Below are 26,938 nucleotides of genomic sequence, written 5' to 3'. Positions count from 1 at the left end.
AATAAAGTTTGTAAGGTAATATTTTCTGTCGTTTGGCAGATATGTTAAATGAGAGACTTGCTTTGTTTACCAAATAAAGTGGATCTAATTGAATTTGCATTGTTAACATTAAATAAAAGTTTAAAAAAATATTTTAAATATTTTAAATATATTAAATGTTTAAATATTTTTTTTCATATATGAAGTTTTTAGTTATAATACTGCCAAACTCATTCTGCATAAATCTGCAGACTTTTAACAAAATTCTTTGCAGAAATAGCATAAAATGTCTGCAGATTCTGTTTGGCCTTACCCAGAAGTCTAGTCAGTTTGTTCTGATTGGCCTGCTGTCCACCGGGATTTTACGCTCATGGAATTTACATGACAACAAGGAAACTGTGGTGTTTGAGGCTCAAAGTATGCTCATTTTCAAATACTGATCTTTTATTTTTCTACTATGTTTTAGTATACCCAGATTTTCAATATAGGGTAGCTTTAAATTGAGCTGAAACAACACATTAACTTAATAACTTAATTTATTAATTTATTAACTTAATTGGTTTATGTTCAATCCACATGAAATTTTAAAAACTAATCAGCTGACTTTATTCTTTCATGTTGTCCCAAAACAAGTCGATTGTGCGGAACTCTTGTGCGGAAAAGCTGGGTTCCACACAATTCCTTCATATCGTCACAACACAAATCGATTACATTACATTTACATTTACATTTACATTTAGTCATTTAGCAGACGCTTTTATCCAAAGCGACTTACAAATGAGGACAAGGAAGCAATTTACACAATTAAGAGCAACAATGAATAAGTACTAAAGGCAAGTTTCAGGTCTGTAAAGTCTAAGAAGGGAAGTATTAGTAGTTTTTTTTTTTTCTTTTTTGTACAGTTAGTGTGATATTCAAAGAGGCAATTGCCGATTAGGAAGTGAAGTGGAGACTAAATAGTTGAGTTTTTAGTCGTTTCTTGAAAATAGCGAGTGACTCTGCTGTTCTGATGCAGTTAGGGAGTTCATTCCACCAACTGGGCAGCTTGAGCGTGAGCGTTCGCGAAAGTGATTTTTTCCCTCTTTGGGATGGAACCACGAGGCGACGTTCATTCACAGAACGCAAGTTTCTGGAGGGCACATAGATCTGCAGAAGTGAGTGCAGATAAGAAGGTGCTAGGCCAGAAGTAACTTTGTAGGCAAACATCAGAGTTTTGAATTTGATGCGAGCAGCAACTGGCAGCCAGTGCAAACGGACTAGCAGCGGAGTGACATGTGCTCGTTTAGGTTCATTGAAGACAACTCGTGCTGCTGCATTCTGGAGCAGCTGAAGAGGTTTGATAGAGTTAGCTGGAAGCCCAGCTAGTAGAGAGTTGCAGTAATCCAGTTTGGAGAGAACAAGAGCTTGAACAAGGAGTTGAGCTGCATGTTCAGATAAGAAGGGTCGGATCTTTCTGATGTTATAGAGTGCAAATCTGCACGATCGAGCAGTTCTAGAAATGTGGTCAGAGAAGTTTAGTTGGTCATCAATCGTTACTCCAAGGCTTTTCACCATTTTGGATGCAGTAATGGTTGCCCCATCCATCTGGATTGAAAAGTTATGGTGTAGAGTCGGGTTGGCAGAAACTACAAGCATTTCCGTTTTTGCGAGGTTCAGCTGAAGATGATGATCTTTCATCCAGTGTGAAATATCCAACAGGCAGGCTGAGATACGAGCTGGAACCGAGGGATCATCAGGATGAAAAGAGAGGTATAGCTGGGTATCATCAGCATAGCAGTGGTAGGAGAATCCATGTCTCTGGATGACTGGTCCTAGAGAAGATGTGTAGATGGAGAAGAGAAGTGGCCCAAGAACAGAGCCTTGAGGTACCCCAGTGTTTAGATGCTGTAGGTTGGACACCTCTCCCCTCCAAGACACCCTGAATGACCTGTCAGAGAGGTAAGATCTGAACCATTGTATAACAGTGCCCGCAACGCCCAGTGACTCAAGCGTAGATAGCAGGATCTGGTGGTTGACAGTGTCAAAAGCAGCTGACAAGTCCAGCAAAATGAGGACTGATGATTTAACATTAACTTTATCATTTTTACAAATTTAAGTAGATTGAACATAAAGCTATTAAGTTGTCCCCCTAAAAACCTTAAGAATTGTGTTGTTTCAGCTCAATTTAAAGAAGTAGTGTGAACAAGCATTAAAAGTCATTTTTTGAGTCTACCAATACATTCCAAAATGTGCTTACAGCCCATCTCTGATAATTAATAGTTATATAAATAAGTTCCATCCAAATCATCACATTGTTTGTGATATCGTTACATTTAGAGATGTTTGGCTGTCTGCATTTATTAATAAAGAATGCTGCAGATCATTCACTTCCAGCTGGCTAAAGCGCTTCAAAAAAAGTCAATGTTTGTATTAACGCTGAATGAGCAGAACAAATAGCAACAGAAATTCACTCGTCAGTCTGTTGCTTCAGTGAAACATTAACCCTAGGTTAATTATGACAGGAGGCCGCAGACCATATGTTAGTGTTTACAGCACATATATGTCGCGTTATCAACCTTTATGATAATATAAGGCCAGAATGCATACATTTCATACCACGTGCGATGTGAAGCGAAGCCCGAGCTGCCGGCCTGACCCTGGTTACCATGGGTACGATGGGTGCTTTGTTGTAGCCACTGTCTGCCTGGTAACCCAGTTCTTGCTAATTGCTGTTGTCTTGGCAACAAGGTGCCCAATGTAATCTGGAAAAAAAAGCGGGTAACAATCTGCAACGAATGTATGTATTCATTAGAAGAGTTCAGCCTCTCCCTTCTGGTGCTCCTGCCTTCAGCAGAAGAGACTAGATTTGAGTCCTTGTTTTTGGGGTACGACTGTAAATTGAGATTATGGCAAGCTGTTTTAACCTTTAATCTCTAAATGCTCTACTAGTGTCCATTTTCAGTAGTATATTTTTCATGAAGTACTAGTACTCATCCATTAGCTATTATATTAAAACAGTTTTAATAATCGGAAAAGTTATGGTATAAAAAGTTTTTCTGTAAAAAATTTGGTAGAAACTGTAAAATAAATCAGACCCTATAGTTTTGCACAATTTTTTTTATGATTTTGGCAAAAAAAAAAAACTACTGATTTTGTGGCAATAATTCTCAGAAATTTGCAGAGAATTCTGCGATTAAAAACACACACACACAAATATATATATATATATATATATATATATATATATATATATATATATATATATATATATATATATATATATATATATATATATAAATGTAAAAGATTACATGTATTTATCATATTAGGTAGCCTACTAGTTGTGTAGTCTGAAACAATGACACAAATCATAAAAATAAAGCTTCTTTTTTTTGGTCTCTTGACAAGACAAGATCTGAAACGGTAGAGATTAAGCCAAAAGAAAATTTGTATAACTCTTATTTTTATCCACAATCTTACTTTTTCTCAGATTTCACTCCCCGGGGCATCTGACATCGTCACATATAGGACATGCGTTAGGGCTTCCCCTACCATAATACACCTAATACCCGGATAGCAGTAAAACTCGTCAGTGGCAAAAAAGCGTTTCCTCTCGCTAACTACAGGAAAACAGTTAAACGAAATAATTTATCGATTTGACGCACATCATAATACCAGCTGTACATGTAAAGCACAAATAATGTCCTTCAATTTGGTCTAACAGGGTTGTGCTTATTCTTTTCATGAGTGAATTATGGGTGTGTTTTGAAAATAATGTGTATTAAATCAATCAGAGTCTCATCTCCCGTTCCCTTTGAAAGTCAGTTGTGTCGCTATGGTGCATTCGCTATTTACATGGCGGACTTTGTAAGTAGAAAAACTGAATGCTTCACTGGCGAGAAAACAGTTAAACAGAGCATCTGCAGCGCGAGGATAAAGAATGAGTCTCCTCCATTCGGCCTTTTTGCTTTCTCTTTACTTTTACTTTTTACTCCATTAATTTCATGGATAAGGAGCTGGTGTTGTACACGCTCTACTGAAGACATCCATTAGCCTACATATTTAATTTAGTCTGTTAAATGCAAAGATTTGTTTCAAAACGATTTCTAAATTCAGTTTTAATTTCCAGCAAACTAATAAATGAACCATAATAATGAAGTTTGGTCAAAAAGCGCAGTTATATCCGAACACACGTCCTATTATTACGCCCCATATGCATATGTCTCCAAAACCCGACAGGTGGACAAATTTAAACTTGTTTTTATTAAAACAAATATAAATGTGCATATAAAATAATAATACTGCTAATAATTATTATAACTTTATAACAAATTATAACAAATGCAAATTGTCATGATTGAACTAAAAAAAAGCCTCCTGTGGTGAAGAAGGCATGGAGGCGGTGGTTTTTATATTGTGAAAGTATATTTACATGTTGAAAGTAATCATTTTTGTAACATTTTAATATATATATATTTTTTTATATGTAAACATATTTGTGTATTGCTGTATATCCTGTGTGTATTAAGCAATGTGTGAGCGTTTGGACCCGCATAACTAACGCTGGACTTTAGGCCAGCTTTTTTTTTTTTGTCAATGACATGGTCTCTTTCAGTTCCGCAAAATAGCAACGGTTCTTAAAGGGGTGGTCCAGAGTGCATTTAAATTTTTTTATAATTGTTTTTACCTCTTTTGATAGCACAGTGGAGATTTACAGACAGGAAATGATGGAGAGCAGAGAGAGGGAAAGGATCAGCAAAGGACCTCAAGCCAGGAATTGAACTCGGGTCGCCGCGAGCACCTGAGGTGCTATATGTCGACACACTAACCATTATTTGCTATTAGCGCCGACCACAGTTTATTTTTAAGGCTTGGTTGTGTTCATAAGATGCAAAGCAATGTGTGCTCTTGCTTCATGTGTAGAAAATCACATTATTTTTTCATATATCTGATCATATACAGCTACTCAGCTAACATGAAAATGACTGTCATATTTCCTAGTTCTTCTGAAAGGCCCGTCCTCAAGAGGCTCTGATTGGTCAGCTAACATAATGTGTTGTGATTCGCATTTTAGCTGTCTTTGCCATAACATAACAGTGCTTCTGGCCACGCCTCTTCGCCGCGCCATGTGTGTGGGCGTGGTGAATGTGTGTAACTGGAAGCCCTTGTGATCTCACTAGCCTGGATGTATTATATGTAGTCTCCAAACTTTGTAGTCTCCCTTTGCATTGAACTTTCAGCCTATTGCATTAGGAGATGTTGTTTATGTTTACACAGCTACAGTACACATCAACTAAAGTTTAAAATATGATCACAGTGGACCACCCCTTTAACACATCTCCTTTTCAGACCAGCACGCCCATGATTCCACAAAGTGGCGAAATGGATTTGCTATTTAAACAGCGAGGCCCAAAACGCGAAAATGACAGTTGCGCTGGTCTAAAAATAGCAACAAATCGCACCATACACATCTTGCACCTTATTGCGCCGGGTATATGGTAGGGCCCCTAGTATATAATAATTGAGCACTAGCATTTAATAAATAAGGACTGGTGCTTAATAGAAAAGACACTAGAACCTAAAAAAAAAACAAAACTAGTAGCTTTAAAATAGATACTAGTAATGTTAAATGATACAATGGCCTGTCATAGTGAGAAAACCACCTGACCTTACGAGATCACACTTATTTGAGTGCAGCCTCAACCACCTGTCAGACAGACAGCAGTGTAATATGAAACGGAAAGGGTCGTGTGTTATCGTGTAATTCAATAAAGAGAAATACAGAGATTTCTTTCTTTTTTTTTTTCAGCATCACTTGGAGACCACAAACCTAATGAACTTGTTTGGGTCAATAATTCTGCTGTAAGTCTCTTTGCATAAAGTTCAGAAGGAATAGCTCTCTGTTTACAGTACATCAGCATTATGGGTAATATTTGTTTTCTGTAAAAGAACTTACTGTATTTCTGACATACTGTGTTTGTTGAGGATAATAAACCTGAGCTAACATGAATTTATAATGCAGTAAACAGAATCAGTTAGATTAGATTTTACATTTAGTAATATTTTAAAACTAAATAGTTAATTTTTCATACAGTTCTGTTGAACATTTATTCCATTTGGTATTATTTATTTGTTACAGTTTTTTGTTAATATTTTATTATTAAAATGAGAATTAGGGCTTTGATGAATATATACAATTTTATAATTTAATTTTATATCTTTTTTATTTATCAGTTTTTTTAGCTACTTTGGATTAGCAATTTATATTTAGGAAGGTGTATATAGTTTGATGAAAATATTTTTTTCTTCTTTTTTACCATGTAAACTACTGATGACTTTTCTTCCAAATTTTAAATGAGAACTGTGGATATTTATAGATTATAAAGCTTTATAGATTTAAATAACATTGACATTATACTGAAACGATTCATGTATCGCATTTTGAATTTTTGAGTTGGATTTGTGTATTTATGAATCGCGTTTTGAGTGAACAAATTAGATTTGTGTATTGATATATTGCGTTTTGAGTTTACAAATTAGATTTGTGTATTTATGAATCGAATTGGATTTGTGTATGTATGAATCGCATTTTGAATTTACATAATGGATGTGTATTTATGAATTGCATTTTGAATTTACGAATTTGATTTGTGTATTTATATATCGCGTTTTAAGTAAGCAAATTAGATTTGTGTATTCATGTAACGCGTTTGATTTTACAAATTGGTTTTTTGTATTTATGAATTTCGTTTAGAATTTACGAATTAGATCTGTGTATTTTTATATCGCGTTTTGAGTTTACAAATTGGATTTGGTATTTATGAATCTTGTTTTGAATTTACGAATTGGATTTGTGTATTTATATATCGCGTTTTGAGTTAACAAATTTGATTTGTGTATTTATGTATCGTGTTTTAAATTTACTAATTGAATTTGTGTGTTTATGAATCTCGTTTTGAATTTACAATATTTGTGTTTTTTAGTTAAATTGGATTTGTGTATTTATAAATCGGTTTTGATTTTACAAATTGGATTGGTGTATTTATGAATCGGATTGGATTTGTGTATTATTAAATTGCGTTTTGAATTAACGAAATGGATTTGTGTATTTATGAATCGTGTTTTGAATTTACGAAATGGATTTGTGTATTTATGAATCACGTTTTGAATTTACGAATTGGATTTGTGTATTTATGAATCGAATTGGATTTGTGTATTTTTGACGCGTGTTTTGAATTTATGAATTGAATTTGTGTGTTTATGAATCGCGTTTTGAATTTATGAATTGGATTTGTGTATTTATGAATGAAGTTGTGAATTTACGAATTGGATTTGTGTATTTATGAATCGAGTTGGATTTGTGTATTTATGAATCGGGGCATCTGAATTTACGAATTTGATTTGTTTATTTATGTATCGTGTTTTAAATTTACTAATTGAATTTGTGTATTTATGAATCTCGTTTTGAATTTACAATATTTGTGTTTTTTAGTTAAATTGGATTTGTGTATTTATAAATCGGTTTTGATTTTACAAATTGGATTGGTGTATTTATGAATCGGATTGGATTTGTGTATTATTAAATTGCGTTTTGAATTAACGAAATGGATTTGTGTATTTATGAATCGTGTTTTAAATTTACGAAATGGATTTGTGTATTTATGAATCACGTTTTGAATTTACGAATTGGATTTGTGTATTTATGAATCGAATTGGATTTGTGTATTTTTGACGCGTGTTTTGAATTTATGAATTAAATTTGTGTGTTTATGAATCGCGTTTTGAATTTATGAATTGGATTTGTGTATTTATGAATGAAGTTGTGAATTTACGAATTGGATTTGTGTATTTATGAATCGAGTTGGATTTGTGTATTTATGAATCGAGTTGGATTTGTGTATTTATGAATCGGGGCATCTGAATTTACAAATTGGATTTGTGTATTTATGAATCACGTTTTGAATTTACGAATTAGATTTGTGTATTTATGAATCACGTTTTGAATTTACGAATTAGATTTGTGTATTTATGAAACGCGTTTTGAATTTGTGAATTGGATTTTGTAAATGTAAATTGTGTTGTGGATGTATAAATTATATTTTTTAAATGAATAAGATTTGAGACTGATCTGCCTTCATTGATGTTTTTTATGTGATATTTTACTGTTAATTAATCATCGGAAATCAAAGTTGAATAAAAACGCAGAATATATATTTACATGTAATAAGTAATAATTCCTGACCAAAGCAATGATACATGTACAGACTATATTTAAGAACTACATTTCTTTATGGAGCACATAATAGGATGCTGTAAACGTTAAGCACTGTCTGTCCATGTGTAGCTAACCTGAAAACATTTCTGAGAAATGGCAGCTTGAGGGAAAAAAAACAACAAATCCTTCTCCAGAGATTATTTAATGGACATTGAGCTTTAAAACCAACCATGTGCGTAAAGAGATTGTGTTACTGTTCTCTTGAGTGTGAATTCATATGTGCTTGTCACATACTTGTAATTTATACACAGTCATATTGAGATGCATACATCAAAACTACCAATTTCACACCATTAATCTGCTCCAAACCAGAAACGTTTACATGCAGCGCTCACTTGAAATCAATCTCAATGCATAGCAGACCTTATTTGTCAACTTCTTTATGTATTACTATTACTTTTTTATGACAGCAAATGTAATGGTTTATGCAATTACTAGTTAACAAACATATTAATGAACATGTGCTTAAGCTTAGAAACTCCCAAAAAAATACCTTTCTTGTTTGTTCAAATTACCTATTAAACCAAGTCAAACCAACATGATTCTTAAGGTTTTTTTTTTTTTGGACAACTTAATTGTTCAATGTACTTAAATATGTACAAATAATTACATTGACGTAATCAAATTGTTTTGGGACAACATGAAAGTATTGTGTGGAACCCAGCATTTTTACAGTGTATATTTACACAAAAAAGGTGAAGATATTTTCTAAACATTTGCATTTTAGAAGTAGACTTATAATTCTAATCTCATTTTGCTTTAATGATTGTGTTTTTAAATTGTTTGTGTGTGTAGGTCTGACACAACTTGATGGTGAGTATATGCACATTTCTTCATTATTTTTTTGCTAAATGTTACTGGTACACAATAAAAGTGGTTGTAACCATGGCCACAATATGTTTAAAGTGTATTTATCTTATTGTTTTGTCTAAACCAAAACTAAATCAAATGGCTTAACACAACTTAAAATGAATCTCAATGCATAGCAGATAATATTTTAAAATATTTGATATATAAATTTTTTTTTCTTTTGTGATAATTTTATTCACAAAAGCAAATGACTTCTTCATATCCACTATCCCACTACCCTACTATATCTGTTTCTTATTAACAAAAACAGGTAAAAATATTTGATAAAAAAGAACTATTTTTTATAAGTAAATAGCAATAAAATATTAAATAAATTAGCAATAATAAATCTTTTTCAAGTGAAGTTTTAAAGAAAGAATTCAGCCAAAAATGAAAATTCCCCCATCTTACGCAAATAAAAATGTGGCTAAATTTTTTTTAATGTATTGTCTTAACTGAGATTCAATCAAACTCTAAAAATTAAACTATAGTATAATACAAACAACAACTAAAAGCCCATTTCGACTAAACCACACCACACTACACTACACTACACGACGACCTCAAAACATTACAAATTTCTGAGTCTGCCTCACATACTGTATGTGAGCACTTTTGAGGGTAACACATTACAAGTAACGCGAGTTACATAATAATATTACTTTAATATTAAGTATCGAGGAAAATAACGTATTACAAGTAACGCAAGTTACGTGATAATATAACTTTATTATTAAGTAATGTGTAAAGTAACGCATTACAAGTATCCCCGGTTACGTTATATTATTACTTTAATATAAAGTAACGAGTAAAGTAATGCATTACCTAAATTAAGTAATAATATTTGAGTTAGTTTTTAAAATTGTAACTCGTGTTACTCGAGAGATTATTTAATTTGCTTTTAAAAAATAATTTGCTGAATGAAAATGAATGTAATCACACTGAATCACACTCAATGAGATGATGAGTTACCTGTGGGAACAGACAGAAACCAAGATGGGAGAGCCTTTCATTTCTGTGATGGAAGTATTCTCGTTATTTTGAACACATGGAAAAAAAATAAATAAATAATTATCTCAAGTGGTTTTACTGAACTAATAAGACAAAAATTCACAAGCTTTCAACTTCCATTAATCTGTGTATACAGCATATATAGTGTCAGGAAACTCTCAGAAGGTAACATTACTCTTATCTTTTTTTTATATTAGATTTTTTTTAAGTAAATGAAGGTGTAGGTTATACAGTGTGTCATTAAATGCAGAGCTCCTCTATTAAAAACAAAAATAAAAACGCCTTGCAAGTTAGATCAAGCCTCAGGTATAAAAAAGTAACTCAAAAGTTATAACGCATTACTTTCCATATAAAGTAACTAAGTAAAGCAACTAGTGACTAGTGGAGTAACTCAATACTGTAATGCATTAATTTTAAAAGTAACTTTCCCCAACACTGTAGGTGAGTGGGCTTAACAAACCACCAACAAAAACATGTTCTTTCATCTCTATGACACTTTAACCAACACATGCAGTTTTGCACATTTGCATCAGACACTTTTACAATCACTCCTCATCTCTTTAAAAAAGCTTTGCATTTCTGAAGTGTGCTTCACACAGGTGAGTGGGCCTGACAAACCACCTGTAGAAACACTCTTTTCTCTTTTTTTCCCATCCTCACTCTAGCACTGTGTATTTCTCTATGCTTTGTGTATTTCCGCTTCTTGTTGAATCGCTAAATCCCGTGGACAAAATTGTCTGCTAAATGACTAAATATAAATCATGTGTTTATGATTTTATGTAATTTTTTTTTATTGAGATTCATAACTCATCTGAAAGCTGAATAAATAAGCTTTCCATCAATGTATGGTTTGTTAGTACAATATTTGGCCTATACACAACTATTTAAATATCTGTAATTTGAGAATTCCAAACTGTTTTGATATAGTGACTAATGGAAATGTACGTGATATCTTAATTTAACATGATCTTTACTTAATATTGTAATGATTTTTTGGTATATATATTGTTTTTACACATACAATGCACTTTTTGACTATTGGCAAATATTTAGTTGAAGTCACAATTATTAGCCCCCCTGTTTATTTTTTCCCCAGTTTCTGTTTAACAGAGAGAGGATTTTTTTTCAACTCATTTCTAAACATAATATTTTTAATAATTTATTTCTAATAACTGATTTCTTTTCTCTTTGCCATGATGACAGTAAATAACATTTTTACCAGATATTTTTCAAGAGACTTCTATAAATTAACTGGGTTAATTAAATTAATAAGGCAGGCTGGTGTAATCAGGCAAGTTATTATATGGTTTGTTCTGTTGACTATCGAGAAAAACAGCTTAAAGGGGCTAATAATTTTGACCTTAAAATGTTCATTAAAAATTTAAAAACTGCTTTTTTTCTAGCCGAAATAAAACAAACAAGACTTTCTCCAAAAGAAAAAATACTATCAGACATACTGTGAAAATTTCCTTGCTCTGTTAAACATCATTTGGGAAATTAAAAAAAAAAGAAAAGAAATCAAAGGGGGGCTAATAATTCTGACTTCAACTGTATACCCAAAGATATAACTATTATATATAACATATAACTGGTTTTGTGTTCCAAAGTCACTTGAAATAAATCTCAATCAGACCTTATTCATACTTTACTTAAAATATTCTTGTTTACATATAATAAAATTCTACTTTCCAATCTACTTTGTTCTTTTGAAGATGTTTCGTTATGATCCACATGTCTAATTAACAAACATATCCTTTTTATAAAAATCTTTATACAACCTCTTAATAAAACGTGTGTCACTGGCTGTACAAATGTTTAGATATGTTTCTAAAAAGGTTCCCCTGCTCTCCATTTTCCATTTGCAGGCTCCTCCAAAAGCCGAAACCTTTTCACTGAGACGTTTTGCGCCTGATTAGCTTCTTCTGAAGTACCTCACATCCCAGCTCCATCTTAATGCCGTCGGCAGCCATCGAAGGCCTCGCCACGCGGTGGAAATGATCATTCCCCCATTACCGAGGCTCCACTATTTTTAACTGGTGAATGAAACCTCCTAACCTTTCCCTGTTCACTCCTCAGCACATGTCTGAAAGGTAACTGCCCCAATAATGCAGCGCGACATGCGTCAGGTGTACGCCAAACCGAGGCCCGTGCTCCAAGAAATCAAGCTAATTTAATAGTTCTCTGTTAGAGTATGCAGAGTGAAGAGCTCTCGTAAAAGTGTTACCTGCATCGCTCCGGCTTTAGAAACGCACACGAGGTCATAGTTGGAGTTAATGAGCCTGTATAAATTGGATGATATTATTCTTTCGAAATGCTGGAAACATGGTTAAGTGGGATAATAGCGCAGACGGCTTCCGCTGTGCGCTTCCATTTTTGTAGACGAACGGCTAACTAAACAAATAAACAACAGTGGAGTCAAGCTAAGTCAACATGCTTGTAAAAATAGTTTTGAATCTGCGAAACGTCAGGGTTGGTTGTTGATTTGTTTTGGAGATACGTGAACCTTTGATTGAAGTGATGTATGTACATATTAAATTCATAGTTAGGTCGTGAAACAGTGATATTGTGATGTTTAGTGGGTTGTTATATGTATTTTACACATCATCAGTGTCTTGGATTGTGTTTTCTTAGATATATGTCACCATAAGTTTAGTCAAATTGAAATATTAACCCCTTATACATGCTTATGGACATTTTTTGTCTTATTCATTTACGTTTTTGTGATCATTTTAGCTGTTTTGATGTAAAAAGCAAAGATTTTGACCAAAAAACAAAACAAAACTTCTTTTATAATAACTAACTATCAAAATAGTTAAACTCAGAACCTTCATAAAACCACATAAAAACTGAAATATTTCATCCCAGTCCCATTTAAGCTCCTATTTTTATAAACCTGTAACTAATTCAACAAATAAACAACAGTGGAGTCAAGCTAAGTCAACATGCTTGTAAAATAGTTTTGTTTAATGCGAAACGTTGTGGTTGGTTGTTGATTTGTTTTTGGAGATAGGTGAACCTTTGATTGAAGTGATGTATGTACATATTAAATTCATAGTTAGGTCGTGAAACAGTGATATTGTGATGTTTAGTGGGTTGTTATATGTATTTTACACATCATCAGTGTCTTGGATTGTGTTTTCTTAGATATATGTCACCGTAAGTTTAGTCAAATTTAAATATCATGCCTGCTTGTGGACATTTTTTGTCTTATTTGTTTGCGTTTTTGTGATTATTTCGGATGTTTTAATACGAAAAGCTAAAACTTTGGCAACCAAAAAACACTTTAGCCTCATATCCTTTCATAATAACTTTTCAAAATAGTTCAACTCAGAATCTTTACGAAAACCCATCAAAACTGCACTATTTCACCCCAGTCCCATTTAAGCTTCTATTTCTACAAACGAACGGCTAACTAAACAAATAAACAACAGTGGAGTCAAGCTAAGTCAACGTGCTTAATAAAATAGTTTTGAATCTGCAAAACGTCATGTTTGGTTCGGTTTGGATTCTTTTGAAGCTTTGATTGAAGTGATGTACGGTTGAAGTCAGAATTATTAGCCTTTCTGAATAATTAGACCCCCTGCTTATTTTTCCCCAATTTCTGTTTAAAGGAGAGCAGATTTTTTCAAAATATTTATTAACATAATAGTTTTAATAACTCATTTCTTATAACTGATTTATTTTATCTTTGCCATAATGACAGTACATAATATTATACTAGATATTTTTAAGACACTTCTATACAGCTTAAAGTGACATTTAAATGCTTAACTAGGTTAATTAGGTTAACTAATCAGGTTAGGGTAATTAGGCAAGTTATTGTATAACGATGATTTGTTCTGTAGACTATCGAAAAAAAAAATTGCTTAAAGGGGCTAATAATATAGCTGCTTTTGTTTTAGCCGAAATAAAACAAATAAGACTTTCTACAGAAGGAAAAACATTATCAGACATTCTGTGAAAATTTCCTTGCTCTGTTAAACATCATTTGGGAAATATTTAAAAAAAGCAAATAAATAAATAAATCAAAGTGGGGCTAATAATTCTGACTTTAACTGTATGTACATAATATATTCATAGTTGGGTCATGAAACAGTGATATTGTGCTGTTTAGTGTATTGTGATACATATTTTATACAAAATCTTGGATTGTGTTGAGATATATGTCACCGTAAGTTTAGTCAAACTGAAATATTAACCCCTTGTAGACATTTTTGTCTTATTCGTTTAAGTTTTTGTGATCATATTGGATGTTTTTATACAAAAAGCTAAAACTTTGGTAAAAAAAAAAAAAAAAAACTTAGCCTCATTTTCTTTCATAATAACTACACTGTAACAAATGGCTGTAAAGATTATAGCATTTGTTACAGCGGCTGACTGTGTTTAATAATACAGCATTTTGCTGTAAAATGTGTGATTTCTGCGGTCATGTGACAGTTTAACAGTTTTGTGTGAGGGCATTCAGCGCAGCTTCTGGCCTGGCAATTCTGTTTACATCATAATATACCAGAAGGAAGCTGAGTTCATTCAGAGGTAATGATTGACTTCTGTATCTGCTTTTTATGTTATGTACATGTGTTTCTTAGATTCTCTATAATTTGTTAATAACCTTTTAAGTATGCACAATGTTTGTCAACTCAAGATATGAAATTAGCTTTTTTCTTTTAGGAGAAAATGATTTAGATGTTACCCTGTTTAACACTGGCTAAAGGGGTAGTTAATTCATTCACTCCCATCTCCCATAAGTATTTCCAAACCTTTGAGTTTCTTTCTTCTGTTAAACAGAAAAGATATTTTGAAGGAAGCTAAAAGCCTGTAACTATCGACTTCCATTGTGAGAAAAAAAAAACAATACTTTGGATGTCAATGGTTACAGGAGTCCAACATTAAAACATACTGCAAAAAGGTTTAAAATTAGTAAAGAGTAAGTGAATGATGGCAGAATTTTCATTTTTGTTTCAACTATCCCTTTAAAGTGGATATTTCAGATAATAATATCTACAACTTTGAACAAGTAAGGTTCTAAGGACTGGTGTTGAGAAATCCTTGTATGAAATGAGATACAATTTCTAAAATCTGACTGCCTTCCTCAAAAGCAAAAACTTTAGTTTTAAAATCTGAATGACACATTTTCTGTTTCATAATCCTTTAGGCACTTCATAAGTAACAATCCAAAAGGAACAAAGGCTTTTAAGTGAAAGGTGGCATTCAAAAAACAAACAAAAAAAAAAGGACAGCTGGTTTAGAAGAAACAGGCTGATGTGAACCTTCATGGCGCTACTCTTTTCTCTAAATTGATGGTTTATCAGTGGAATTTGTGAAATGTAAGAATCACAACACACACAAACACACACCAAGAGTGTTTTTTCCTTTTCTTTGATAACTTCATTGTACTTATTCTGTCTCTCAATGTATCTGTCATCTCTCCATCTGTCTGTATCTATCATCTCTCCATCTGTCTGTATCTGTCATCTCTCCATCTATCTGTATCTGTCATCTCTCCATCTGTCTGTATCTGCCATCTCTCCATCTGTCTGTATCTGTCATCTCTCCATCTGTCTGTATCTGTCATCTCTCCATCTGTATCTGTCATCTTTCCGTCTGTCTGTATCTGTCATCTCTCCATCTGTATCTGTCATCTTTCCGTCTGTCTGTATCTGTCATCTCTCCATCTGTCTGTATCTGTCATCTCTCCGTCTGTCTGTATCTGTCATCTCTCCATCTGTCTGTATCTGTCATCTCTCTGTCTGTCTGTATCTGTCATCTCTCCATCTGTCTGTATCTGTCATCTCTCCATCTGTCTGTATCTGTCATCTCTTCATCTGTCTGTATCTGTCATCTCTCCATCTGTCTGTATCTATCATCTCTCCATCTGTCTGTATCTGTCATTTCTCCATCTGTCTGTATCTGTCATCTCTCCATCTGTCTGTATCTGTCATCTCTCCATCTGTCTGTATCTGTCATCTCCATCTGTCTGTATCTGTCATCTCTCCGTCTGTCTGTATCTGTCATCTCTCCATCTGTCTGTATCTGTCATCTCTTCATCTGTCTGTATCTGTCATCTCTCCATTTGTATCTGTCATCTCTTCATCTTTCTGTATCTGTCATCTCTCCATCTGTCTGTATCTGTCATCTCTCCATCTGTCTGTATCTGTCATCTCTTCATCTGTCTGTATCTGTCATCTCTCCATTTGTATCTGTCATCTCTTCATCTTTCTGTATCTGTCATCTCTCCATCTGTCTGTATCTGTCATCTCTTCATCTTTCTGTATCTGTCATCTCTCCATCTGTCTGTATCTGTCATCTCTCCATCTGTCTGTATCTGTCATCTCTCCGTCTGTCTGTATCTGTCATCTCTCCATCTGTCTGTATCTGTCATCTCTCCATCTGTCTGTATCTGTCATCTCTCCATCTGTCTGTATCTGTCATCTCTCCATCTGTCTGTATCTGTCATCTCTCCGTCTGTCTGTATCTGTCATCTCTCCATCTTTCTGTATCTGTCATCTCTCCATCTGTCTGTATCTGTCATCTCTCCATCTGTGTGTATCTGTCATCTCTCCATCTATCTGTATCTGTCATCTCCATCTGTCTGTATCTGTCTGTATCTGTCATCTCCATCTGTCTGTATCTGTCATCTCCGTCTGTCTGTATCTGTCATCTCTCCATCTGTCTGTATCTGTCATCTCTCCATCTGTCTGTATCTGTCATCTCTCCATCTGTCTGTATCTGTCATCTCTCCATCTGTGTGTATCTGTCATCTCTCCTTCTATCTGTATCTGTCATCTCTCCGTCTGTCTGTATCTGTCATCTCTCCATCTGTCTGTATCTGTCATCTCTCCATCTGTCTGAATCTGTCATCTCCATCTGTCTGTATCTGTCATCTCTCCATCTGTCTGTATCTGTCATCTCTCCATCTGTCTGTATCTGTCATCTCTCCATCTGTCTGTATCTGTCATCTCCATCTGTCTGTATCTGTCATCTCCGTCTGTCTGTATCTGTCATCTCTCCATCTGTCTGTATCTGTCATCTCTCCATCTGTCTGTATCTGTCTGTATCTGTCATCTCCGTCTGTCTGTATCTGTCATCTCTCAATCTGTCATCTCTCCATCTGTCTGTATCTGTCATCTCCGTCTGTCTGTATCTGTCATCTCTCCATCTGTATCTGTCATCTCTCCGTCTGTCTGTATCTGTCATCTCTCCATCTGTCTGTATTTGTCATCTCTTCATCTGTCTGTATCTGTCATCTCTCCATCTGTCTGTATCTGTCATTTCTCCATCTGTCTGTATCTGTCATCTCTCTATCTGTCTGTATCTGTCATCTCTCCATCTGTCTGAATCTGTCATCTCTCCATCTGTCTGTATCTGTCATCTCCATCTGTCTGTATCTGTCATCTCTCCATCTGTCTGTATCTGTCATCTCTCCATCTGTCTGTATCTGTCATCTCTTCATCTGTCTGTATCTGTCATCTCTCCATCTGTATCTGTCATCTCTTCATCTTTCTGTATCTGTCATCTCTCCATCTGTCTGTATCTGTCATCTCTCCATCTGTCTGTATCTGTCATCTCTTCATCTGTCTGTATCTGTCATCTCTCCATCTGTATCTGTCATCTCTCAATCTGTCATCTCTTCATCTTTCTGTATCTGTCATCTCTCCGTCTGTCTGTATCTGTCATCTCTCCATCTGTCTGTATCTGTCATCTCTCCATCTGTCTGTATCTGTCATCTCTCCATCTGTCTGTATCTGTCATCTCTCCATCTGTCTGTATCTGTCATCTCTCCATCTGTCTGTATCTGTCATCTCTCCATCTGTCTGTATCTGTCATCTCTCCATCTGTCTGTATCTGTCATCTCTCCATCTGTCTGAATCTGTCATCTCCATCTGTCTGTATCTGTCATCTCTCCATCTGTCTGTATCTGTCATCTCTCCATCTGTCTGTATCTGTCATCTCCATCTGTCTGTATCTGTCATCTCTCCATCTGTCTGTATCTGTCTGAATCTGTCATCTCCATCTGTCTGTATCTGTCATCTCCGTCTGTCTGTATCTGTCATCTCTCCATCTGTCTGTATCTGTCATCTCTCCATCTGTCTGTATCTGTCTGTATCTGTCATCTCTCCATCTGTCTGTATCTGTCATCTCTCCATCTGTCTGTATCTGTCTGTATCTGTCATCTCCATCTGTCTGTATCTGTCATCTCCGTCTGTCTGTATCTGTCATCTCTCCATCTGTATCTGTCATCTCTTCATCTTTCTGTATCTGTCATCTCTCCATCTGTCTGTATCTGTCATCTCTCCATCTGTCTGTATCTGTCATCTCTCCATCTGTCTGTATCTGTCATCTCTCCGTCTGTCTGTATCTGTCATCTCTCCATCTGTCTGTATCTGTCATCTCTCCATCTGTCTGTATCTGTCATCTCCATCTGTCTGTATCTGTCATCTCTCCATCTGTCTGTATCTGTCATCTCTCCATCTGTATCTGTCATCTCTCAATCTGTCATCTCTTCATCTTTCTGTATCTGTCATCTCTCCATCTGTCTGTATCTGTCATCTCTCCATCTGTCTGTATCTGTCATCTCTCCATCTGTGTGTATCTGTCATCTCTCCATCTGTCTGTATCTGTCATCTCTCCATCTGTCTGTATCTGTCATCTCTCCATCTGTCTGTATCTGTCATCTCCATCTGTCTGTATCTGTCATCTCTCCATCTGTGTGTATTTGTCATCTCCATCTGTCTGTATCTGTCATCTCTCCATCTGTCTGTATTTGTCATCTCCATCTGTCTGTATCTGTCATCTCTCCATCTGTCTGTATCTGTCATCTCTCCATCTGTCATTATCTGTCATCTCTCCATTTGTCTGTATTTGTCATCTCTCCATCTGTCTGTATCTGTCATCTCTCCATCTGTCTGTATCTGTCATCTCTCCATCTGTCTGTATCTGTCATCTCTCCATCTGTCTGTATCTGTCTGTATCTGTCATCTCCATCTGTCTGTATCTGTCATCTCCGTCTGTCTGTATCTGTCATCTCTCCATCTGTCTGTATCTGTCATCTCCATCTGTCTGTATCTGTCATCTCTCCATCTGTCTGTATCTGTCATCTCTCCATCTGTCTGTATCTGTCATCACTCCATCTGTCTGTATCTGTCATCTCTCCATCTGTCTGTATCTGTCATCTCTCCATCTGTCTGTATCTGTCATCTCTCCATCTGTCTGTATCTGTCATCTCTCCATCTGTCTGTATCTGTCTGTATCTGTCATCTCCATCTGTCTGTATCTGTCATCTCCGTCTGTCTGTATCTGTCATCTCTCCATCTGTCTGTATCTGTCATCTCTCCATCTGTCTGTATCTGTCATCTCTCCATCTGTCTGTATCTGTCATCTCTCCATCTGTCTGTATCTGTCATCTCTCCATCTGTCTGTATCTGTCATCTCTCCATCTGTCTGTATCTGTCATCTCTCCATCTGTCTGTATCTGTCATCTCTCCATCTGTCTGTATCTGTCATCTCTCCATCTGTCTGAATCTGTCATCTCCATCTGTCTGTATCTGTCATCTCTCCATCTGTCTGTATCTGTCTGTATCTGTCATCTCCATCTGTCTGTATCTGTCATCTCCGTCTGTCTGTATCTGTCATCTCTCCATCTGTCTGTATCTGTCATCTCTCCATCTGTCTGTATCTGTCTGTATCTGTCATCTCTCCATCTGTCTGTATCTGTCATCTCCATCTGTCTGTATCTGTCATCTCTCCATCTGTCTGTATCTGTCATCTCTCCATCTGTATCTGTCATCTCTCAATCTGTCATCTCTTCATCTTTCTGTATCTGTCATCTCTCCATCTGTCTGTATCTGTCATCTCTCCATCTGTCTGTATCTGTCATCTCTCCATCTGTGTGTATCTGTCATCTCTCCATCTGTCTGTATCTGTCATCTCTCCATCTGTGTGTATCTGTCATCTCTCCATCTGTCTGTATCTGTCATCTCTCCATCTGTCTGTATCTGTCATCTCTCCATCTGTGTGTATTTGTCATCTCCATCTGTCTGTATCTGTCATCTCTCCATCTGTCTGTATTTGTCATCTCCATCTGTCTGTATCTGTCATCTCTCCATCTGTCTGTATCTGTCATCTCTCCATCTGTCATTATCTGTCATCTCTCCATTTGTCTGTATTTGTCATCTCTCCATCTGTCTGTATCTGTCATCTCTCCATCTGTCTGTATCTGTCATCACTCCATCTGTCTGTATCTGTCATCTCTCCATCTGTCTGTATCTGTCATCTCTCCATCTGTCTGTATCTGTCATCTCTCCATCTGTCTGTATCTGTCTGTATCTGTCATCTCTCCATCTGTCTGTATCTGTCATCTCTCCATCTGTCTGTATCTGTCTGTATCTGTCATCTCCATCTGTCTGTATCTGTCATCTCTCCATCTGTCTGTATCTGTCATCTCTCCATCTGTGTGTATCTGTCATCTCTCCATCAATCTGTATCTGTCATCTCTCCGTCTGTCTGTATCTGTCATCTCTCCATCTGTCTGTATCTGTCATCTCTCCATCTGTCTGAATCTGTCATCTCCATCTGTCTGTATCTGTCATCTCTCCATCTGTCTGTATCTGTCATCTCTCCATCTGTCTGTATCTGTCATCTCTCCATCTGTCTGTATCTGTCTGTATCTGTCATCTCCATCTGTCTGTATCTGTCATCTCCGTCTGTCTGTATCTGTCATCTCTCCATCTGTCTGTATCTGTCATCTCTCCATCTGTCTGTATCTGTCTGTATCTGTCATCTCCATCTGTCTGTATCTGTCATCTCCGTCTGTCTGTATCTGTCATCTCTCCATCTGTATCTGTCATCTCTTCATCTTTCTGTATCTGTCATCTCTCCATCTGTCTGTATCTGTCATCTCTCCATCTGTCTGTATCTGTCATCTCTCCGTCTGTCTGTATCTGTCATCTCTCCATCTGTCTGTATCTGTCATCTCTCCATCTGTCTGTATCTGTCATCTCCATCTGTCTGTATCTGTCATCTCTCAATCTGTCATCTCTTCATCTTTCTGTATCTGTCATCTCTCCATCTGTCTGTATCTGTCATCTCTCCATCTGTCTGTATCTGTCATCTCTCCATCTGTCTGTATCTGTCATCTCTTCATCTGTCTGTATCTGTCATCTCTCCGTCTGTCTGTATCTGTCATCTCTCCATCTGTCTGTATCTGTCATCTCTCCATCTGTCTGTATCTGTCATCTCTTCATCTGTCTGTATCTGTCATCTCTCCGTCTGTCTGTATCTGTCATCTCTCCATCTGTCTGTATCTGTCATCTCTCCATCTGTGTGTATCTGTCATCTCTCCATCTGTCTGTATCTGTCATCTCTCCATCTGTCTGTATCTGTCATCTCTCCATCTGTCTGTATCTGTCATCTCCATCTGTCTGTATCTGTCATCTCTCCGTCTGTCTGTATCTGTCATCTCTCCATCTGTGTGTATTTGTCATCTCCATCTGTCTGTATCTGTCATCTCTCCATCTGTCTGTATCTGTCATCTCTCCATCTGTGTGTATCTGTCATCTCTCCATCTGTCTGTATCTGTCATCTCTCCATCTGTCTGTATCTGTCATCTCTCCATCTGTCTGTATCTGTCATCTCCATCTGTCTGTATCTGTCATCTCTCCGTCTGTCTGTATCTGTCATCTCTCCATCTGTGTGTATTTGTCATCTCCATCTGTCATTATCTGTCATCTCTCCATCTGTCTGTATCTGTCATCTCTCCATCTGTCTGTATCTGTCATCTCTCCATCTGTCTGTATCTGTCATCTCCATCTGTCTGTATCTGTCATCTCTCCATTTGTCTGTATTTGTCATCTCTCCATCTGTCTGTATCTGTCATCTCTCCATCTGTCTGTATCTGTCATCTCTCCATCTGTCTGTATTTGTCATCTCTCCATCTGTCTGTATCTGTCATCTCTCCGTCTTTCTGTATCTGTCATCTCTCCATCTGTCTGTATCTGTCATCTCTCCATCTGTCTGTATCTGTCATCTCTCCATCTGTCTGTATTTGTCATCTGTCTGTTTATTGTGTTTTACTTTGTCTTATATGTTTTTCTCTTTGTTTCTAGGAACTCTTATGGAGCATCCAGTGGTCGTGCAGTACCTGGAGCTGATTTGTTGGATAACTCTATGGACTCACTTGGGACCCAAAAATGTTACATGCATGATTTAAATAAACGTTGACCTTCAAGCTAACGTGAGTTTTTTTCCTTCTTTTTAAAAAAAAAAGTAATAGATGATTCATCTGTTTTAAACAACACTATGTGCACTTAAATTGTTTAGAGCTAAAGGAGTTAATAGTTTACAAAAAAACAGTTTAAATTTAACATTTTAAATTCTTACAATTTACACAGACATTCCAGTATTTTACTGTATAAAATACAGTAGTTGTAAAAAATACAGTAAACAACAAATACAGTTCCCTGTAGATTTTACAGTAAACAGCTGACGGTAGGGTTGCCAGTTGATTACTATATTTTTTACAGTAGCAGTGATGTAATTTAATGTAATTGAAACGTTGTGGTTGGTTTTTGATTTGTTTTGGAGATACGTGAAGCTTTGATTAAAGTCATGTATGTACATATTATATTTATAGTTGGATTGTGAAACTGTGATATTAGATATATGTCAACCAAAAGTTTAGTCAAATTGAAATATTAACCCCTTATGCCTGCTTGTGGAAATTTTTTGTCTTATTTGTTTGCATAAGTAAACAATTAACAACAGCAGAGGCATGCTAAGTCAACATGCTTGTAAAAATTGTTTTGAATCTGCGAAACGTCAGGGTTGGTTGTTGATTTGCGTTAGAGATACATGAAGCTTTGATTGAAGTGATGTATTGAAGTAAATATTTGTCACCATAAGTTTAGTTGTTCAAATATTAACCCCTTTTTTGTGATCATTTTGCCTGTTTTAATGTAAACAGCTACAGTTTTAGCCTAAAAACAACTTAGCCTCATTTTCTTTCATAATAACCAGGTAATAAAAATTTAAATATAAATATATTTTGAAAACTGCTTTTATTCCAGCTAAACTAAAAGAAATTAAACTTTCTCCAGATAAAAAGGGAAATACTGGAGTAATTGGAAAATTCCCTTGCTATGTTAAACCACGTGGAAAATATTTGAAATAATAATAATAATTCACATGCATACTGTATATAAACCATTTACAAGTATTTTTGTGTTTTTTACTGTAGTTTTTGTCAACATTTTGGCTCTGTTAAAGCAAACAGCTTACTTTTGAGGAAAAAAAAAACTATTTCAGAGTACAGTGAAAACATTACTCAAAGATGATTCATTGTGTTTACGAATTTTTTTTTCAAGGTACAGTAAGTGGTTGTAAACAATTAATTTGGGCTGAATTTAAACAAACAAATAACAGTAAGTTGAACATTATTAAATTTAATTTGTTTGTTTAAATTCGGCCCATATAAATTGCAACAATTTCGCAAAAATGTTTTTTTCCGAATAGGTAAAAAATTATTTAACTCAAAACCATAAGGACAAAAATGTCCTCATTGAGACCCATTAAAACCCACGATATTTCACTTCAAATATATATTCTTTGTTAACATGTTTGCATTTTTATTAAAAAAAAATGTTTTTCAACTTTTTAAACACATTTTTCAGGTTTTCATTGAGCAAATAATTACTTTTTCCCCGTTTTCTGCTAAGTGCTGCAGGCCATATTAATTCAGATTTTGTAATTATTATTATGTGGGTGTATTTTTATGAAGATCAGAGTTTGTTTTGTATAAACGGTTAAAGTCAGAATTATTTGCCCCCGTTTACTTTTTTTTTTTGCAATTTCTATTTAATGGAGAGAAGATTTTTTTCAACACATTTCTAATCATAATAGTTTTAATAACTCATTTCTAATAAATCATTTATTTTATCTTTGCCATGATGACAGTAAATAATATTTAACTAGATATTTTTAAGACACTTCTATACAGCTTAAAGTGACATTTAAAGGCTTAACTAGGTTAATGAGGTTAACTAGACAGGATTGGGTTTTTAGGCAAGTTATTGTAAATCGATGGTTTGTGGCTATCAAAAAAATATAGCTTAAAGGGGCTAATAATTTTGCCCTTAAAATGTTCATAAAAAAATTAAAAACTGCTTTTATTGTAGTCTAAATAAAACAAACAAGACTTTCTCCAGAAGAAAAAATATTATTACACATACTGTGAAAAATTCTTTGCTCTGTTAAACAACATTTGGGAAGTATTTAAAAAAGAAACAAAAAAGAGAAATCGATCAAAATTACAGTCGTTGTTGGTGCGTAGCCCAGTGGTTAGTGCGCCAACATATGGTGCGGCAGCACTCCGGGCGTCCCGAGTTTGAATCTTGAACTGAATTGTGGACCTTTCCCGATTCACCTTTATCGCCCTCTCTTTCACTTAATTTTCTGTAAACTTACTATCCTGTTAAATAAAAGCAAAAATAAAAGTAGTTTTGGATCACTGGAAAAGCAAAATAAAAAAAAGTGTTTTTTATTAAAAGAAAATAAGTGGCAATTGTGGAAAAAAAATGTAAAGGGTTAAAATTCTCAAAATGAATGAATTTTGTTAGTTGTCAAAACACTGTAAAACCCAACAGTCAACTTCATCAAATGAAATGAGTGTAGTTAATTTAGGTTTACCAACAGTTAAATTTGCTCATTTGAAATGAGTATTGAACTCGGTTTTGAAGGTAATGGGTTAATTAAATACCTCATTACTTCAAGTTAAATGGAGTAAGTTTAAAGTACTCGTATAGATTAGTTTTTTTTTTTTACTCAAATGGTTTGTGGCTATCGGATTCCTTAAACAGTTTGAGTTGCCTTAACTTATTTGGTTTTACAGTACTCAGTTGATTTGAGTTCTCTTTATTTATCAGGATTTACTGTACTCAAATTGCTTCGTTTACTCAAATGAATTTTCACAGGACTCATTAGGATTAGTTTTTGAACTTAAATGGTTTGTTGCAATCAATATCCTCAAACGGTTTGAGTTACCTTAACCTTTTGGGTATTATAGTGTAGGGCTGATGCTGATTAAGAAATATATAGGAAAAGTATACATTGTTTTAGATATTTGGCCTTGGTATAAATATGACAATGTGAATGCTAATCAAACTATTGAGAAATTATATATATATTTCTTTTTCTTTTCCAGGCCACAAGAATATAACACAAGCTTGAGCATACCCTTATTTACCAACCTCTAATATCAGGAGGACTTTTGAACAAATGAAATTCATCCCTGCGTCATATTTTGGCCTTTTTTTTTTTAATCCTCAAATGTTGGCACAGTATTTGTACCCCATGTCTTGAACACTCTGTCAACATTTAATATCATCCATGCTAGTCTTTCCCTTCGTATGACCAATATTGATTGAGAGTTGCAGTTCATTTTCTGTGAGCACCTCGAGGGTCGATTGTTCAGAAATCCTGCAAGGAAACGGCAAACCCTGCAAAGACACTCAATAAAATGAAACTTTTGTTGAGCCACAGAAAAGAAAAAAGCGGGACAAGCCTAAATATTGACAAAACATATTTGACTAGGGCTTGCTGTTCTCTGGATTTTGTCAAGCTGTACAGGAGCTTCGAGCCGGCTGTGAATTGAGAATGAAGGTCTGCACGCTGCTGCATGTCCACTGAACCCCATGGCTGTTGGAGTGAGTGCAAGACTGACTTCATTTTCTTTCTCAACCACAACACCTAGATTTGGCGTCAACAATGCAGAGAAGGAGAGTAATAAAAAGGGAGAGAGAGAGAGAGAGAGAGAGATGGAAATAATAAGGAAGGGTGGAAAAGAAAGAAAAAAGAACAGAAAAATGTAAGAAAGAACAAAAGAATGAAACCAAGAACGACAGAAAAAAATGATAGAAAAAGGAAAGATAGAAATAATAGGGAAGGATATAAAAACAAAGAAAACGCAATGAAAGAAAGACTAAGATTGATAGAAATAACAAGGGTGAAAAGATAAAAAAACTAACTAATCAAAGAAAAAATATCTAATGAAAGGATGAAAGAATAAAAGTAAGAATAAAAAAAAAACAAAAAGAATGAAAAAAGCAAGAATGAAAGAAAAAAATGAAAGTAAGATGAAAATAATAAGGGTGTAAAAGAGAAAGAATGAACTAATAAAAAGAAAAAAACTAATGAATGAAAGAATGTAAAAACAAAAACAATGAAAGAAATAATGAAAAAAGCAAAAATAAAATAAAAAAATGAAAGAGGAAAAGAAATGATGATGGAAATAATAAGGGTGTAAGGAAGAGAGAACAAACTAATGAAAGAAATAAAGAACAAAGAATGAAAGAGAGAGAAAAAGAAAGACTAATGCGAGGAGGAAATAATAATGCTGTAAAAGAAAAAACAAACTAATGAACGAAAGAAAGAACAAAAAAATGAAAGTTAAAATGAAAAAATCAAGGGTGAAAGAAGAAATCAAGGAGAGCAAAAAGATTGATGTGAGGGAGAAAGGAAAATTGAAATAATAAGGAAGGGTGTAAAAAAAGAAAGAAAAAAGAACAAACTAATAAATTAATGAAAGATAGGATAAACAAAAAAGAATGAAAGAAGTAAGGAAAAAAGCAAGAATGAAAGAAAGTGAGCAAAAGAAAGACTAATGTGAAGAGGAAAGGAAAATGGAAATTATAAAGAAGGTTGTTAGAAAGAATAGAAAGAACACACTAATGAAAGAATGAACTAATGAATGAATGAAAGAAAGGATAAACTAAAAAGAATGAAAGAAATAAAGAATGAAAGAAAAAATGAAAGACATCAAAAGAAAAATGTATGTGAAGAGGAAAGGGAAATGGA

General features: G+C 34.8%; 1 long non-coding RNA gene across 2 annotated transcripts; it reads left to right on the top strand.

Annotated features, from left to right (window-relative positions):
• Window positions 1-5,767: 5,767 nt before the first annotated feature.
• On the top strand, window positions 5,768-26,649 carry LOC141380911 (uncharacterized). Of its 2 annotated transcripts, XR_012400291.1 has the most exons (6): window positions 5,768-5,820; window positions 9,029-9,046; window positions 11,959-12,129; window positions 15,246-15,417; window positions 22,195-22,322; window positions 25,287-26,649. It is a non-coding gene; the product is annotated as an uncharacterized lncRNA (long non-coding RNA). The 2 variants fall into 2 exon arrangements; XR_012400290.1 differs by lacking the exons at window positions 5,768-5,820; window positions 9,029-9,046; window positions 11,959-12,129 and having other exon boundaries at window positions 12,360-15,417.
• The last annotated feature ends 289 nt before the right edge of the window (window positions 26,650-26,938 follow it).

This window comes from Danio rerio, chromosome 25 (assembly GCF_049306965.1).
Source record: "Danio rerio strain Tuebingen ecotype United States chromosome 25, GRCz12tu, whole genome shotgun sequence".
Lineage (NCBI taxonomy): Eukaryota > Metazoa > Chordata > Actinopteri > Cypriniformes > Danionidae > Danio > Danio rerio.
The sequence above is the reverse complement of the archived record's forward strand: the minus strand, read 5'-3'. Positions and strand labels throughout refer to the sequence as shown.